This window comes from Gorilla gorilla, chromosome 13, assembly GCF_029281585.2.
Source record: "Gorilla gorilla gorilla isolate KB3781 chromosome 13, NHGRI_mGorGor1-v2.1_pri, whole genome shotgun sequence".
NCBI classification, from domain to species: domain Eukaryota; kingdom Metazoa; phylum Chordata; class Mammalia; order Primates; family Hominidae; genus Gorilla; species Gorilla gorilla.
Window position 1 is genome coordinate 62,701,861 of NC_073237.2, and position 15,238 is coordinate 62,717,098.

The 15,238-nt window shown below is 42.2% G+C and overlaps 1 long non-coding RNA gene across 1 annotated transcript; it reads left to right on the forward strand.

The window, feature by feature from the left end:
* The first annotated feature begins 307 nt into the window (after nt 1-307).
* LOC129524595 (uncharacterized) lies at nt 308-13,663 on the forward strand. The gene is made up of 4 exons (XR_008668449.2): nt 308-380; nt 1,344-1,415; nt 11,964-12,039; nt 12,933-13,663. It is a non-coding gene; the product is annotated as an uncharacterized lncRNA (long non-coding RNA).
* The last annotated feature ends 1,575 nt before the right edge of the window (nt 13,664-15,238 follow it).

Consider the following 15,238-nt stretch of genomic DNA (forward strand, 5'->3'; position numbering starts at 1 on the left):
GTCACGTCATGCAGACAATAAGCAGTGAAGGAAGTTGGAGAAGGGAAGAACTTCTGTAACTGTGATGTTAATGTATTTCTTGCAGCTAGCGGTGATCACGTGATATGGTTTGGCTGAGTCCCCACCCAGATCTCATCTTGAATTGTAGCTCCCATAATCCCCACATGCAATTGGAGGCACCCAGTGGAAGGTAATTGAATCATGGGGGTGGGTTTTCCCGTGCTGTTCTCATGACAGTGAATAAGTCTCATGAGATCTGATGGTTTTATAAAGGGCAGTTCCGCTGCACACGCTCTCTTGCCTGCCGCTGTGTAACACGTGGCATTGTTTCTCTTGCACCTTCTGCCATGATTGTGTGGCCTTCCCAGCCATGTGGAACTGTGAGTCCATTAAGCCTCTTTTTCTTTATAAATTACCCAGTCTCAGATATGTCTTTATAGCACCATGAGAACAAACTAATATATCACGTAGCTAGATTCTGGCCATTGGGAGATAAGCAGAACCGTTGTATGAAATTTCCAGGGAAGCCTTCTAAATGGAGCTGACTCAGCTGAAAACTGTGTGAGTTCCTTTCCTTTCCCTTTCCCTTTTCCTTTTGTGGTTTCCAGGATCCCAGACAAGATGCCGGAGCAGCAGCAGCCAGCTTGAGGATAGAGGCTGTGTGCTAAGAATGGTAAATCAGGCAGATGGAAGGTGTCTTGATTCTGGATCTCTTTGTAGTGCTGCCCTACCAGCCCTGGACTGCTCATTTCTGGATTTCTACATGAGAAAATAGAACTTTGACTGGGGCCTGTTGGGGGAGGGTGGGCATCAAGACAAATAGCTAAAGCATTCTGGGCTTAATACCTAGGTGATGGGTTGATAAGTGCAGCAAAACACCGTAGCACACGTTTACCAATGTCACAAACTAGCACATCCTGCACATGCACCCCAGAACTTAAAATAAAATAAAATAACTTTGTGTGTTTTCTTTCAGGTTTTAAAAATATTTATGTAGCAGAATATAATCCTAGCTGAAACATACAAATTAACACTTGCAAAGAACAGAAGAAAAGTACCATCTAAAATAAATGCAAATATTCTTTCAGGTTTTTTTTTTAAAGGCATCTTTACTGATATGCAAGGCATGTGTGTACTACTATCATCAGATGTATGTGGTATTACTAATATAAAATATATTCTGTTTTTATTCATTTTCTTTTTCATCATGACAAATCCTTCAGTGATGTGGGCTTTAGCTTGTCTTCCCATGCAAGGACGATTTTCCTGTAAATTAGAGCAAAAAGAAAAAAGCCTTGTAAATCATCTCTCTCGCTTAACTTGCCCATTGTCCTCCTCTGCAGGAAACCTACAGGTTGCAGAAGAAAATGGCTGGTGGAAATGCAGCAGGAAGAATAACATGGTTCTGAAACCAGGTAAGAATCAGTGAAATTAGTGTAACAGCAGATCTTACCGGCTTTTTTTTTTTTCTACTTCACAAACTTAAAATTGGGGAAATTGTTGAGAGGAGTCTTTGTTTTAAATGAGTGCAAGACAAGGACATATCTTTCTAAGGATCACATTAAATGAGGTGGAAAGAGAAGGAGACTCGGATGATAAATCAAAAATCCCACCCCTTCTGTCTACCTCTCCCACCGCCCTCCATTACAACACATCAAGCCAACATGAGGGATTATTTTCCATTCCTAGGGTGTGGTACATTTAGAGAAAAGCCCCCCTTTAGGGCTTTGATAATTTTAGAAAGACATTCAGAATATGGACATCAAAGTAATGTCTTGTGTTTCTCATGTTCTGCATTTTTCCCTCAAGAAGGGCCAGAATTAATGAACCAAATCCATGTTTTTGTGATAACACAAATTCCATAGTGCAAACCAGTAGAATTTAGAGAGCAAATAATCCCATTTTATAATAAAACAACATGATACAGACCACAGGTGGACTGTATCATGAATAGCAGCAATGGCGAGGGCAGCAGTGTGTTAGCAGGAGGAAGAAATGATGACAGCAAACCCTGGTAGGTCCATGTCGGGATTCCTTACTCAGGAGGCTGGCAAGGAGGTTCTGGACATTGTCTGGAAGCTTCTCTGGGCTGGGAGATAGGAGTCTTGGTTTCTCTCCATGGGGGCCTCATCACAGGCTGCTTGGACTTCCTCTGAGCACCCAGATTGGGTCTAAGGGTCAATCTAGAGAGAGCTGGCAGAAGTGCATGGCATTCTAATGCTCTAGCCTGAGAAGTCACACAGCCCATGGCACCCGGCTGTACAGGTCCCCTAGAGGTCTAGGGTGAGAGACAGCAGTGGCAGCGTTTTCAGAGATGTCTCTGGGACTAGGGATGGGGAGCTGGAAGGGATGGAGAGAGGGAGACTTCTAGAGACCCAAGAGATGAGGCCATTTCTACTGCACTTTGTATTAATATTTAAAGCAGTCCTGAAGGTTTGCCCTGACTCAACAGGAGAGAGTACTGGTCCCATCCTTCTGTGGAAATAATGTTGAGGTCATGCTGTAAGAAGGGTATGTGGGATGGGACATGCTGTTGTTGCTATCTTGGGAAAATACAGACTGCTCCAGTGGGAAAAACAAATTTCTATGAGGGAGAAGCATTTTTTCAGTCACCTACTTAGCCTGGAAGCTTATTGACCACGTATTAGCTCTTATAACACCTGTGGAGAACCCAGAGGGTGAGTTTTCACCCCCACCACATATGAGCATCCTGGGCTGTCCAGAAGTCACAGCGTTCATGAAAGTTTCAGAAATTAAGAGTCAAGCACTAATTTTCAGGCACCACTCCTTTCAATAAACACTCCATAGTTCATTTTGCATTTACAAAGAATTATGTTGTTTGGGGGAGACTGCTGTCTCCTATACCCTGTCCACTGAGAGGCAGGCATCCCAAATTCAGGTTTCCATGGCAATGGGCTTCCACGTCAGTGCCTCCCTGTCAGGGCTAATCTCCGGCCTGGTGGGGAGTAGGTGATGTGTGCTAGGATCAGGCCTCTGGACAGCCATTGTCTCTCCTCCTGCCACAGTGACATACATTCTTACTGTAGTAAATAACAGTAACCTAAGTTTTCCTAGCCTGTGAGAATAAATGAGGTCACATTAACAGCAATAAATCACATTTCAATTGTCAATACCTTCACGCAGCATACAGATAACATGAATGTTATCTCACCTATGTTTAACAATCAGTTGCCTTTTTATTTTTCACTCCAGGCTGTCCTGGTTGATGTTTCCTGCCCATAAGGCCGTCGAAAGGTGGGCATCTCCTCACGTGGCTGCTGCTAGTGACGGACCTAGTATGGCCCTGGGAGTTAAAGCGGTGCTGTGGCCTCTGCAGTCCTCAGCACTCCTTCTGGCACTACAGGCATGCTGTGTTTACAGCAGAGATGGAGAGGTTTTCTGCCTTATCCCCACCCTGCCCTGCCCCTAGCTCTGGGCTTTAGTTTGTTATCTGGGTACCAGAGAGCATAGCTTGAGCCCCTGTGTCTCACAGAGTCCCTTATGACAACAGCCTCCTCAGACTCTGCAAACAACCTCTATCTCCACAGGGCTCAGATGAGAATCCAGGGAAACCAACTTCTTAAAAATAGATGCCAGTAGGCTGCCTACCCTGCCAAGTCAATGGACATTTCCAGACATGCCTGATTCCCAGCAGAGAACACAAATTAGGCTCTCGAATCCCTGCTACATTACTAAACGTGCATAGCACGCCCTAATGCTTTCCCCTGAATCAACTCTGTTCAGTAGGTAGGACAGATGATAGTATTATAGTTTCCATCTTTCATACAAAGAAATTAATTCTTAGTGAGAAAAAGCTAGAAGCCTGAAGTGAGATAATAATTAAGATTCTGATTGATCACATGAATGGAGGGCTTTGCATAGCAAATCTGGCACTCTCCTGGGGTACTTCACGGTAACAGGTCACCAAGCTTGGCCTGGATGCTGTAGACAGAGGCATTTTCCTCTCTGTGCTCACGGCATGTTGGTTTGTTGCAGAGTTTGCTGTATTTTGTGACACCACTTTAAATGTCAGTCTTCTCCACTGAACATCTCTCATGCCAGCAAAGTGCCTGGCATGGAGAAGGGACTTGATAAACATTTATCGGTGGAATGAATATGAATTTAAAAAAAAAATCTCTTAATGTTTCTCTAATGAAGGTGGAATCCTCCCACCCCAGAGAACATTTGGAAGTGGAGGAGCATTTTTCGTTGTCACAATACCGAGGAGTGATGCTCCAAGCCTTTTATAACCGGGGCCAGGGATACGGGATATCTTGCAATCTGTCAGACAGTCCTGCACAAAGAAGTGCTCTGTCCAAAATGCCAATCGCTCCTCCTTTGAGAATAACTACAAGGAAGTCCAAATGTTAGGAAAGTCCCAAGCACTCCTAAGCCTTCGAGTCTAGCCTAGGAATAACTTAGCTATCTGTGACCTTGCTATTTGAGTTTTGAGACAAAATAGGGGTTATGCTATATACCCACCTCATGCTGTGGTTTGATGAGAACATATGTAAGAGGCCTAATAGAGTGGTTGCATGTGGCAGGAAGACAAGTGATTTGAGCTCCTTTTCCCCTTACTTCAGGTAATAGGAACAATCATTTGTCAATGTATCAGTTTGGCCTATGGTTTAACGCAACTGAAAGATATTTTGAAAGCAGGCCTAGTGTTCTAGGATCTGCCCTTGGAAATATAAAAAGTAGTATGGTAGTATATTGCCCAATTGTTATGAGGATTCAAGTTTCTAAAGATCAGTGCCTGGCACTGAGTAGTCTCTTTATAAATAGTTGACTTGATGATAGGTGGCAGAAATCGAAGAAAAGCAGTGCTCTTGCTTAAATATTAAGGTAGCATAAAATCAAATCATATTCTCCCTCTTTAGCAAAATTGAGTGAGATTTCTTTAGTAAGTTCTGCTTATCCACTATTTCCTGCAAATTAAACAGACTTCCCACAGAAGACAACAATTCTTGACTTCACTCTGTTCCCACCATTGCAGAGTAATGCATGCTTGGGGCAAAAACACATATGACTCACCTGTTTTATAGTGTCTCTTCGTACCCTTTCAATTCCCACTGGTGAATGAATTTACTTTCTACCTGCTTCTTATTAGAGAAAATATGTCATAGAAACATTACAAAATGTTGATAAGAATAGAAAACCATAATCCTAACCCTACTGCAACTGTTTAAAAAATTGCCTTCCAATGCTTTTCTATAAGAATGTCTTTTTGCTGGGCGCGGAGGCTCACGCCTATAATCCCAGCACTTTGGGAGGCCGAGGCGGGTGGATCACAAGGTCAGGAGTTCAAGACCAGCCTGGCCAAGATGGTGAAACCCCGTCTCTACTAAAAATACAAAAATTAGCCAGGCATGGTGGTGGGGGCCTGTAATCCCAGCTACTCGGGAGGCTGAGGCAGGAGAATTGCTTGAACCCAGGAGACAGAGGTTGCAGTGAGCCGAGATCGTGCCATTGTACTCCAGCCTCTGCGACACAGCGAGACTCTGTCGCAAAAAAAAAAAAAGTCTATTTATAGAGTAGCTATCATAATGCACATACTATTTTGATTTCTACTATATCCAATTTGTATTATATATTTTCCACGTTTCCTGCATAATTGTAATGTTTAATGACTGCAAAATATTCCATTGCTTTAATATGCCATCCCATCTTGTTGGATATTGAGATTGTTCTTACTAGGTAGGGCAGCAATAAATATTTTTTTACAAACAATTTTTAGCACTGCTTCAAAATTTCATAGAATAAATCTCTAGTACTTTAAATACAGAGTCAAAGCAGAATGAATATTGACTCTTGTTCTGTATTTTCTTACACATTTCCAAAAAGGTGATACCAATTTCCAATGCCATTAGAAGTATATAAGAATCCAGTTGCACTGCAGCCTTGAAGCATATAATTATTTTTTAAAAATTAGCAGGTTTAAAATAATACCAGTGAACCTTACTTTATATTTATTTGACTATTATCAAGCATAATTATTTTCCATATGCTTTATTTTCTCTTCATATTTCCTTTCGTGAATGTTTACATAATCCAACTTCTCCCTAACCAGAATCGAATATAGTAGAAGAAAAAGAATACTGGCTTAGTTTTGGGGCTTCTAGCAGCATGGTCTTCTAACTTAATCTCTTTTTGCCCAACACACCTCATCTGTGTCTGAAGGAAGTTGGCTAATCGCTGATTCTTTCTAGCTCTAAACTTAAATTATTCTAAATACCCTACATGAAACAGGCCAAACTTAACCATATACAGTATTACAAAGTATCATATCTGTAATTGGCATAGGTAAATATCTAGAGTTTAAAACTTGGGCAGGTGGAATTCTTAATAGATTTCAGGGAATCTCATAATTTCTGAGAAGTATGTGAAGGTTAATAGAGAAACTCTTAATTCATTTATTCAACAGGTATTTAGAGAGGACCTATAATGTACTGGCCTCCGTAACAGATGCTTGGCATGCAAAGATAAAGCAGATATAGTTGTAGGGGAGCTTTGGTCAAATGCAAGAGATGGATGGACAGGAGAATTACAAGGAAGTGTGGTAGGGGCTACAGTGAGCAGCACGGGGAGCAGCTGCTTAAGAGGGCTTCACAGAAAAGGGGGCTTCGAGCCAGGACTTGAAAAGTGGGTAAGATTTTGCCAAGAAGAAGCTAGAGGAGTGAGTAGAGATAGAGAGGAAAGTCTTGGTCTGCAGGGAAGGGCATGTGAAAGGCATGAATCTATGCAAAACAACTTACTAATAATAGTGAGAAGTTAGTTTTCTGGGATATATGGTGCATTGTGCAGAAATAGAGCTGGACAGCAAATGGGGGTTAGATTTTATGCCAAGCAAAGGAGTCTGTTTTTTATCTTCTGGGAAGCTTGGATGCTTGGATATAGCCGGAAGCCAGGGGAGATTTCTAAGCAAGGGAGCGATATGGCTAGTTTTTGTTTTGTTTTTTTTTTTTTTTTAAGATCACTTCTGGAAATCCTCAAGTGCCATTAGAATTTACTCATCTCAAAGCTCGGATTAATTGTGTGAACTTGGGGGCTCTGTTTTGAGGCCTTAACCATTTTCATTCAATACATTGTTGAGTGTTCTTCTTCTATTTACCTATGACTGTCAGGCATCTGAAAAGCTGGGAAACAGAAGATGAATTTATTTTTAAACAGTATGTTAGCTATATTTTCAAATAATATGCAGAATCTTTTCCTTCAAACTCCAGACATCTATTCAGATGAAGCACTTCTATATTTAAAACAATGGGTTCAATTGTGGATTTGTCAAAAAAGTGTAATGAATGTGTGTCCCAGGTTGGATAATAAATTACATGGTCATGTTATCTAATCTGGAATGCCACAGATCTTGTGGCAGAGGGAAAGAGACCATGGTAGAGCTATGTATGGCTCATAGCTTCTGTTCAGACAAAGCATACATCAATTCCACCCATATTTCATTGGGCAAAGCAAGTCACACACTCGAGATCAACATGCCCCCTCCTGAGGGGAAAATGAAAGTCACATGGACCAGCAACCTATATATAGAGTCTGTATGCTTATGCAATATATACAGTAGTATCTACATCTAGATGTCCATCTCAATTATTAAGAAAGGTTTTTTTAAATTATACTTTAAGTTCTAGGGTACATGTGCACAACGTGCAGGTTTGTTACATATGTATACATGTGCCATTTTGGTGTGCTGCACCCATTAACTTGTCATTTACATTAGGTATATCTCCTAATGCTATCCCTCCCCCCACCCCACAACAGGGCCTGATGTGTGATGTTCCCCTTCCTGTGTCCAAGTGTTCTCATTGTTCAATTCCCACCTATGAGTGAGAACATGTGGTGTTTGGTTTTTTGTCCTTGCAATAGTTTGCTGAGAATGATGGTTTCCAGCTTCAACCATGTCCCTACAAAGGAAATGAACTCATCCTTTTTTATGGCTGCATAGTATTCCATGGTGTATATGTGCCACATTTTCTTAATCCAGTCTATCATTGATGGACATTTGGGTTGGTTCCAAGTCTTTGCTATTGTGAATAGTGCCGCAATAAACATACTTGTGCAAATTATTAAGAAAGGTTTTAACTAGTTTTTCAGTGATAAAATCAAGGCCAGTCATTTTTCATTTGTTCTTGGCCACATCCCTCAACTTGCCAGCCCTGCCCTGTGTTGCAGAGTGCTGACCCTTGCAAAATATGTTTCCTGAGCTTCCTTGATTTTTTTTTTTAGGTTTCTTCGATGGTAGGTTCTGGCAGGAGATTGAAGGATGTGAGGAAGGAAGAAGCCAGAGTATTCCTCCTTTCTCTCTCTGTGTCTGTTAGCATCTCTGGCTGTGGCTGTCGCCCCTCCATTGCTCCAGCAGCTATCTGGCCATCCTCCTTGTTGGACCCAGCTGCCTGTGAACAGCCCCCTCTTGTGGGCTCCTCTCTTTGTCCATCCAGCCCTGAGAATGAGAGTGGCTTCTTTCAGTGTCTAATCTCCAGTTGCTACACCGTTTGCTACTTCAGTTCTTTCTATGCCTTTAATAGTTCATCACATTCACTTCCCTCTATTGAATGACCTGGAATGGGTTCTATTTACCTGACTGGACTCTGCATAATACTCTATTCTGTTCTTGAAGTTAGTCACCTTACTCAAACTTGTCCACTACCTTAAGTAACCTTTACTCCAATTGTCCATTCACCAGGGTTGGCTGTGAATACTTTAGAAAGTGTGGTTAAGCTCCTTTAAAAAACCTTATGTCACAAGACCATGCTACTAACTTTTGTTCTAGGCCCAACAAATATATCATAAGGTGGCACAAATAAATATTTTTAAAACATTTACAAATATTTACAAGTTCTTATCTTTAAAAACATGGCAGGCCGGGTGCGGTGGCTCACGCCTGTGATCCCAGCACTTTGGGAGGCCGAGGCGGGTGGATCACGAGGTCAGGAGATAGTGACCATCTTGGCTAACATAGTAAAACCCCATCTCTACTAAAAATACAAAAAGATTAGCTGGGTGTGGTGGCGGGCGCCTGTAGTCCCAGCTACTTGGGAGGCTGAGGTAGGAGAATGGCGTGAACCTGGGAGGCGGAGCTTGCAGTGAGCCAAGATCCCACCACTGCACTCCAGCCTGGGCGACAGAGCAAGACTCCATCTCAAAAAAACAAAAAACATGGCCGAGCAGGACTAGGGTGGCAGTGGAATTATCTGAGAAGAAATGAGCAAATTATTGACCCAGGTTCCACTCCTCAAAAAACAAGATAGGCTGGCACAGTGGCTCATGCCTGTAATTCCAGCACTTTGGAAGGCTGTGGCTACAGGAGTGCTGGAGCCCAAGAGTTCAAGACCAGCCTGGGCAACATCTACACAAAAAACGTTTTAAAAATAGCTAGGTGTGGTGGCATGTGCCTGTAGTCCCACCTACTTGAGAGGCTGAGGTGGGAGGATCACCTGAGCTGAGGAGTTGGAGGCTGCAGGGAGCTATGATGTCACCTACTCCAGCCTGGGTGACAGAGTGAGACTCTGTCTCAAAACAACAACAACGATGACAACAAACAAGATAAGCTTTTCCTTTGTGTGTGATTAAGATACCTACCTATATATAGATATTGACATTTACCTTGCACACAGGTATATACATGCACACATATGACATTTATATATTCATATATATATATATAAGATTTAATTATATTTAAAAGACTATGGATATACTGGCAGTCTTTAAATAGTTTATTTAAATATATTAAGAATATAATGATCACAGCCAGAGGATGACTTATTTAAAAGCTCCTACGTTCTATACTAATTTTCTATTGATAACTTTGATACAATATTTGGAAGCAAATTTTAAATATGGGAGGGACTAGCTATAGACACTGTGGGAAAAAGATTTGATGTCATCCGGAAAGAATTTTTGCAAATAAGTACTGATTGAATGGGCAAATGACAGCCTTAGAGACAGTGAAGTCACATTTTGCTTCCTCTTGAATTAACAAGGGGATTTTGCTTCAATGTGTACAAGGGAGAGGAGCAGGAAAGATTGGTTTCTGGGGAACAGTTTACTCATCCTGAGGCAGTCTGCTGCTGGTCTGACCCCAGCAGGCATAGCGGCGGCTGTAGAGGCAGCACTACAGTAGTACTGCTAAATGTTTTCTAACCTTCCGAAGGGACCTCTGAGGAGCCCCTCTCCAGGGACTGTCACACTGGACAGAGCAGGATTGAACATGGGAGTTGGGTAGTCACCAGGGTTTTTTGAGTCAAAATGACAGCAGGTTCCTCTGAGGGACATTTCCTGAGGAATGGAGTGGCACTGGGCTCTTTATGTGCCTAAATGTGGACTTCAGAGACAGACTGACCTAAATTAAAATCCCAGCTTGGCCACTTACTAGCTACATGAGCTTGAGCATATTTTATAATTTCTTTGACTCTCAATCTCTGCCTTCATTAAAGTGAGGACTATATAATATCTTCTTGGGCAGGGATGCACACGCACGCACACACACACACACACACACACACACACACACATAGACCCACCCACCCGCCATGCTTGGTTCATAAAAAGCACTTATTTGATGTGTTATTTTTATTATTGACAATAATAAGTTATTCATATGCTGTATTTATAAGATGCATGCAGCCAGTTTATAACATAATTATATTTCTCTGCTTCTCTACACTGCTACAAGGACCTCTAATCCAGTTTTGTCACCACGCAAACTAAGAGCCTGAAGCCCAAAGAGGGTCAAGAACTTGCCCCAAATTAGACAGCTAGTGAGTAGTAAACCGCGGCCCTTCCGATTCAATCAGGAATTGCAACAACGTCTCACCTTGGTGTGCACACTCTCCCTGCCCACCCCTTCTCAGGGACCTTCCCAAAAATGGCGGCATAATGTATCGAGAAAGAGTCCTACTGGCACCAAATCTCCTCCCCTTTCCTTATTTGAATCTAACTCCCTGCATCATTCTATCTCTTTTTTTTTTCAACCAGAGACTTAATTTTTTCTCCTCTGAATTTTATTCTTTACTTGCCTTCCCTTAAATGTGCTGACATTCTGTGCCTCATTAGTTAGTTTTTTAATTCATTCAACAAACATTTATCTAACACTTTTAAGGTGTCAGACACTGGAGAACTAATGCTTAAAATTACTCCAGGGGCTCACAATCTATGGAGGAAATGAACTTATAAGCAGAAATTGCAATACTTTGTGATTAGGAGGGGAACACAGGACCTCGGGACCCCAAGACCCTCCCACCAACAGGAGGCGGTCTAGCATGGCAGTTGACAGCATGGGCTGTAAAGCGAAATCCTGGGGATTTGAATCTCAGCTCCTCCATCCCTGTGTGCCCGTGGGGAAATTGTATAGACTCGAGGAGCTTTGATCTCCTCTCCTATAAAGTAGGAAATGTAATAGTACCTGCCCCAGAGGGAATGTGAGGCTTAAATGAGAAAACTTTTAAACTTTAAATATTTAAATATATTTACAAGTTGTCATCTCCCTTTAGATACAGAGCTGAGCGGGAGAAGGGCAGGAAATCTGAGAGCACATAGTAAGCATTCAACCAAAGCGATTTCTTTTTGCCTTAGGAGGGAGAGTAAACAAAGATTACTCATCATTGAATAGCTGGAGTTTAGGTTATTCATGAAAAAGGATCAGGATCTCTCCTCTTCCTGAAGCCAAAGCAAAAATTTCATAGTTATACTCCAAATGTGAATGATCAGCGTGATCACAAGTAGCTGAGGAACTGACCCTGAGGGTGGTTGATGACTGACTTTTTATAGCGGATGGGCTGCCAGAGCTGACAAACAAAGCTTAGGCAAATGCTGCATCTCACAACCTGTGTGGTCCAGCTGTGGGCTGAACAAAGAGTGGCATATGTGATGTGAGAGCTTTGAATAGAGCCCGAGATTGCATGTTTCTGTGTGCAGGAAAATGGTTTACTCAGTGAATACTCTTTCTTTTCCAGCATCCTTTCCTACTTGGAGCGTAGGGCTGAAACCATGAGGCGATTTCTCTACTTTGCTGGCTGTTTCCTGAGCAAGGTGAGCATATCATTTTCCATTCAGCTCCCAGCTAATAGAGAAGTTCCTCAGGCAAAAACACAAACACACGAACACAAAAAAATCAGGATAGATGGAACAAAACACAAATGTCTTCTGCCTTTCTCCAGTGTTTGGAAAAATAAACTTGCTGGAAAGGGGACATTGAATTAATTCCTCAACAGGCAGGCACACTTGTGGGTTTCAGCTATGGGGACTCTGAAAGCTGTGTCAGTTGGTGTGAATTCTACATTTCTTTGTGTGTATGTGTGTGTGTTTATGTGCATGAATGAGTGTGCGTGTGTGTGTGTGTGTGTGTGTGTGTGTCTGTATGTTGGTGGGGGTGGGGGACTGGTTTAAAGGGGATTGCTGTAGCTCAGACAGGGCGGGAACTCATTTTCATTTGGAATCAAATGCTTTCAGAGCCAGATAAAACGAAAAACTTTATTCAGCATTTTCTGAAAGAAGCCACCCAAGGTCTCCTTTTTCAGTATCTGGGACCACAAATGCCAACTAAGTCACACGGGCTATGTCTGTGCACACACATATGTAATTTTTAATATCCTCACATGACTAAAATGGATTTGTCCCATTCAGTAGGAAGCCGCAACATTTATTACATCTCTTTCTCAAATAAAGCTCAAAGCGAGCATTTCATCTTTCCTCATGTAATCATCATAAGGTAGCAAATGAAATTTTCCAAACCTAAAAGCATGTTGCTAAGAGCTCCAGGGCACTGCATGTCACTTCTTACTTTGATGTGTTCATGGAAGGGGGTGGGGGATGACAAAAAAAAGGAGAAAGGAAAGAAAAGAGAAAGAAAGATGCACCACATCTTCCTGGAGAATTCAGAAAGCAATTTTTTTCTTTCTTTTTTTTTTTAACTCTTTATGTAGTGACAAGATGGAGCTGATTAAAAGAAGACAAGGGAAGTCTCAGTGCCAGACCACTTCAGAAATGAAGCATTCCAGAAAGGCATGTACGAACTCCTGTCAGAAACAGGAATGATTTCATGGCCCCTTTTGCATATTAATGAACTACAAGTAACCTCAGTTTAGCGGTGCAGATGCAACATTTCAGGAGCTGTGCCAGAATTCAGCGATAAATGCCAGCTCCAGGGGAAATACATTTCATGATAGAATTAGGAGAGCAGCCATCTGAGACGTCCACAGAAATCGCCACCCCCCTTGAAATGGAAGGGGGTGCCTGGGGAGCTGGGCACTGGTGGCAGTGGATGTGGGGTATCGGGTCATTTTTCTAAAACCAGTTCCCAGGCATGCTCTCAATCTTCTACTCTTCTGACACTGCATATTTCCTCAAGCAACAAAATCATTTGCCAAAAGGTCAAGCTTAGGTGAATTGATTAATTTGGCTGCCTATTTTTCTGGTGTAACTTAAAAAAAAATGTTTAATCATATAGTTCTCCTTGTTTTAGAAGCAAAATACCTCTTTTTGCTTCTTCCCCACCCTGCTCCCCCAACTGCCTGTCAGGCATTTTTTTCCCCCAACTTCTTGCAACCTGTGGTTGTATTTTCTGGCAGAAGGCAAGCTCTCAGCAGTCCTCTTTTCTTCCAGTGCTCCTCCAGAATTTGCTTGATTCTCGCCCCCTTGCTCGCTCATTCCCCTTTGCCCCATACGCATAGTACAACCGTCACTGTCGTCTGTGCTCACCATCTGTTTCTAAAATTCCTATGATACAGAAATCACATGACAGTTTGAGGTGCAGCCATTTCAATGTTGCAAGCTTTCGCTTGGCAGGGTTTGGAAACGATGGCTGTGTGGTTTTGCTGGATGGGGCTGACCACCTCACGTGGTGTGACAGCAAGCCCTCTTGAAGGACCTTCGAAAGCTGCTGCCGACAGGATCAGATGTTTCTGTGAGACTGAGAATGGAGAATAAAGCCACAGGCTTTATTTTCAGCTGAGACCCAGGCTAGATTGCAGCCAAGGAGAAGAGAAAACACGTACAGAGCAATGCTCTGCACTGCATTGTAAAAAAATAATACACACCTAGAATTGACTTAGCTGCTCTGTCAGTCAACTCTTGCCAGAATAATGCTACATGGCAAAACACTCTGAGATTCAGCAGCTTCACACAATTATTCAATCTCACCCATAAGTCTGCAGGTCAGGTGGGGGTTGGCTGACCCAGGTTTGGTCTATCCGGGTTTGCCTCCAAGCTGCAGATTAGGTCCACGTCTGCTCTATGAGAGCTATGTGGGCTCTCATTCTCTTGGGCAAGTGGGCTACCTGGCTTGAGTTCTTATGGAGACGGCAGAAGTGCACGAGGGTAAATCTAACAGTGCTTATATCATATCTGCTAATATTCCATTGGCCAATGCAAGTCACATGAACAAGCTGGAAGCCAAGAGCAGGGAAGAGTAAGTCACATGCTTAAGCTCAGGTTCAATGGGGGGTCAGGAAATATAACCCCCTCATGAAGGTAGGGAAAGAATGAAAAATAATTAAGTGATAGCATAAAATGTATCACACTTGCTGTGATGGACGTATTGGTGCCCACCCAAATATTCATTCCTTCTTTTGGTAATTACTTTCATTTTCATTTTGGTATCCACAATTCCTTAGCAATTGTACCTTTTGGGAAAACTAATGCTTTACTCAGTTCTATAGATTGGGAAGGTGATCAGGCTTAGGTTACCAGCATAATCCTACCCTCTGGGCATAATTACTAGTTTAAGGATAAACATGCAATCCAATTGGGGACAATGAGAATAGAGGAGACATTTGCTAGGAACTCCTAGAAAACGGGCTTTCTTCTTACTCAGTAAGAACTACTAGAAAAGATGCCTTGAACTGTGTAGTGTGTAGCCGTGCCTTTTGCAACTGCTGAGGTGTGAGGGTGTGAGGGTGAAGGTGGTGCACAGGGAGGACTTATGATTGAGATTGTAGGAAAATCAGTTCATTTCCTGATCAATCCTAGCCTGAAGCTCACCCTATTTCTAGGATTTTTAGTTAGGTCAGCTAATAAATTCCCTTTATTGTTTATTGGGTTTAAATTACTTGCAATTAATACTATTTTAGACTTTTAAGATGTTGGGGTGTGTGTGTGTGCATGTGTGTGTGGTATGGTGTGAGATTTAATTCTTTTGTACCTCAGGTTCCTAAGATTTCTAGTCTGCAATATGGGGATAATTGTTGTTGTATTATAGTAATGTGATAATACATCAAGGTCCTAGCACACA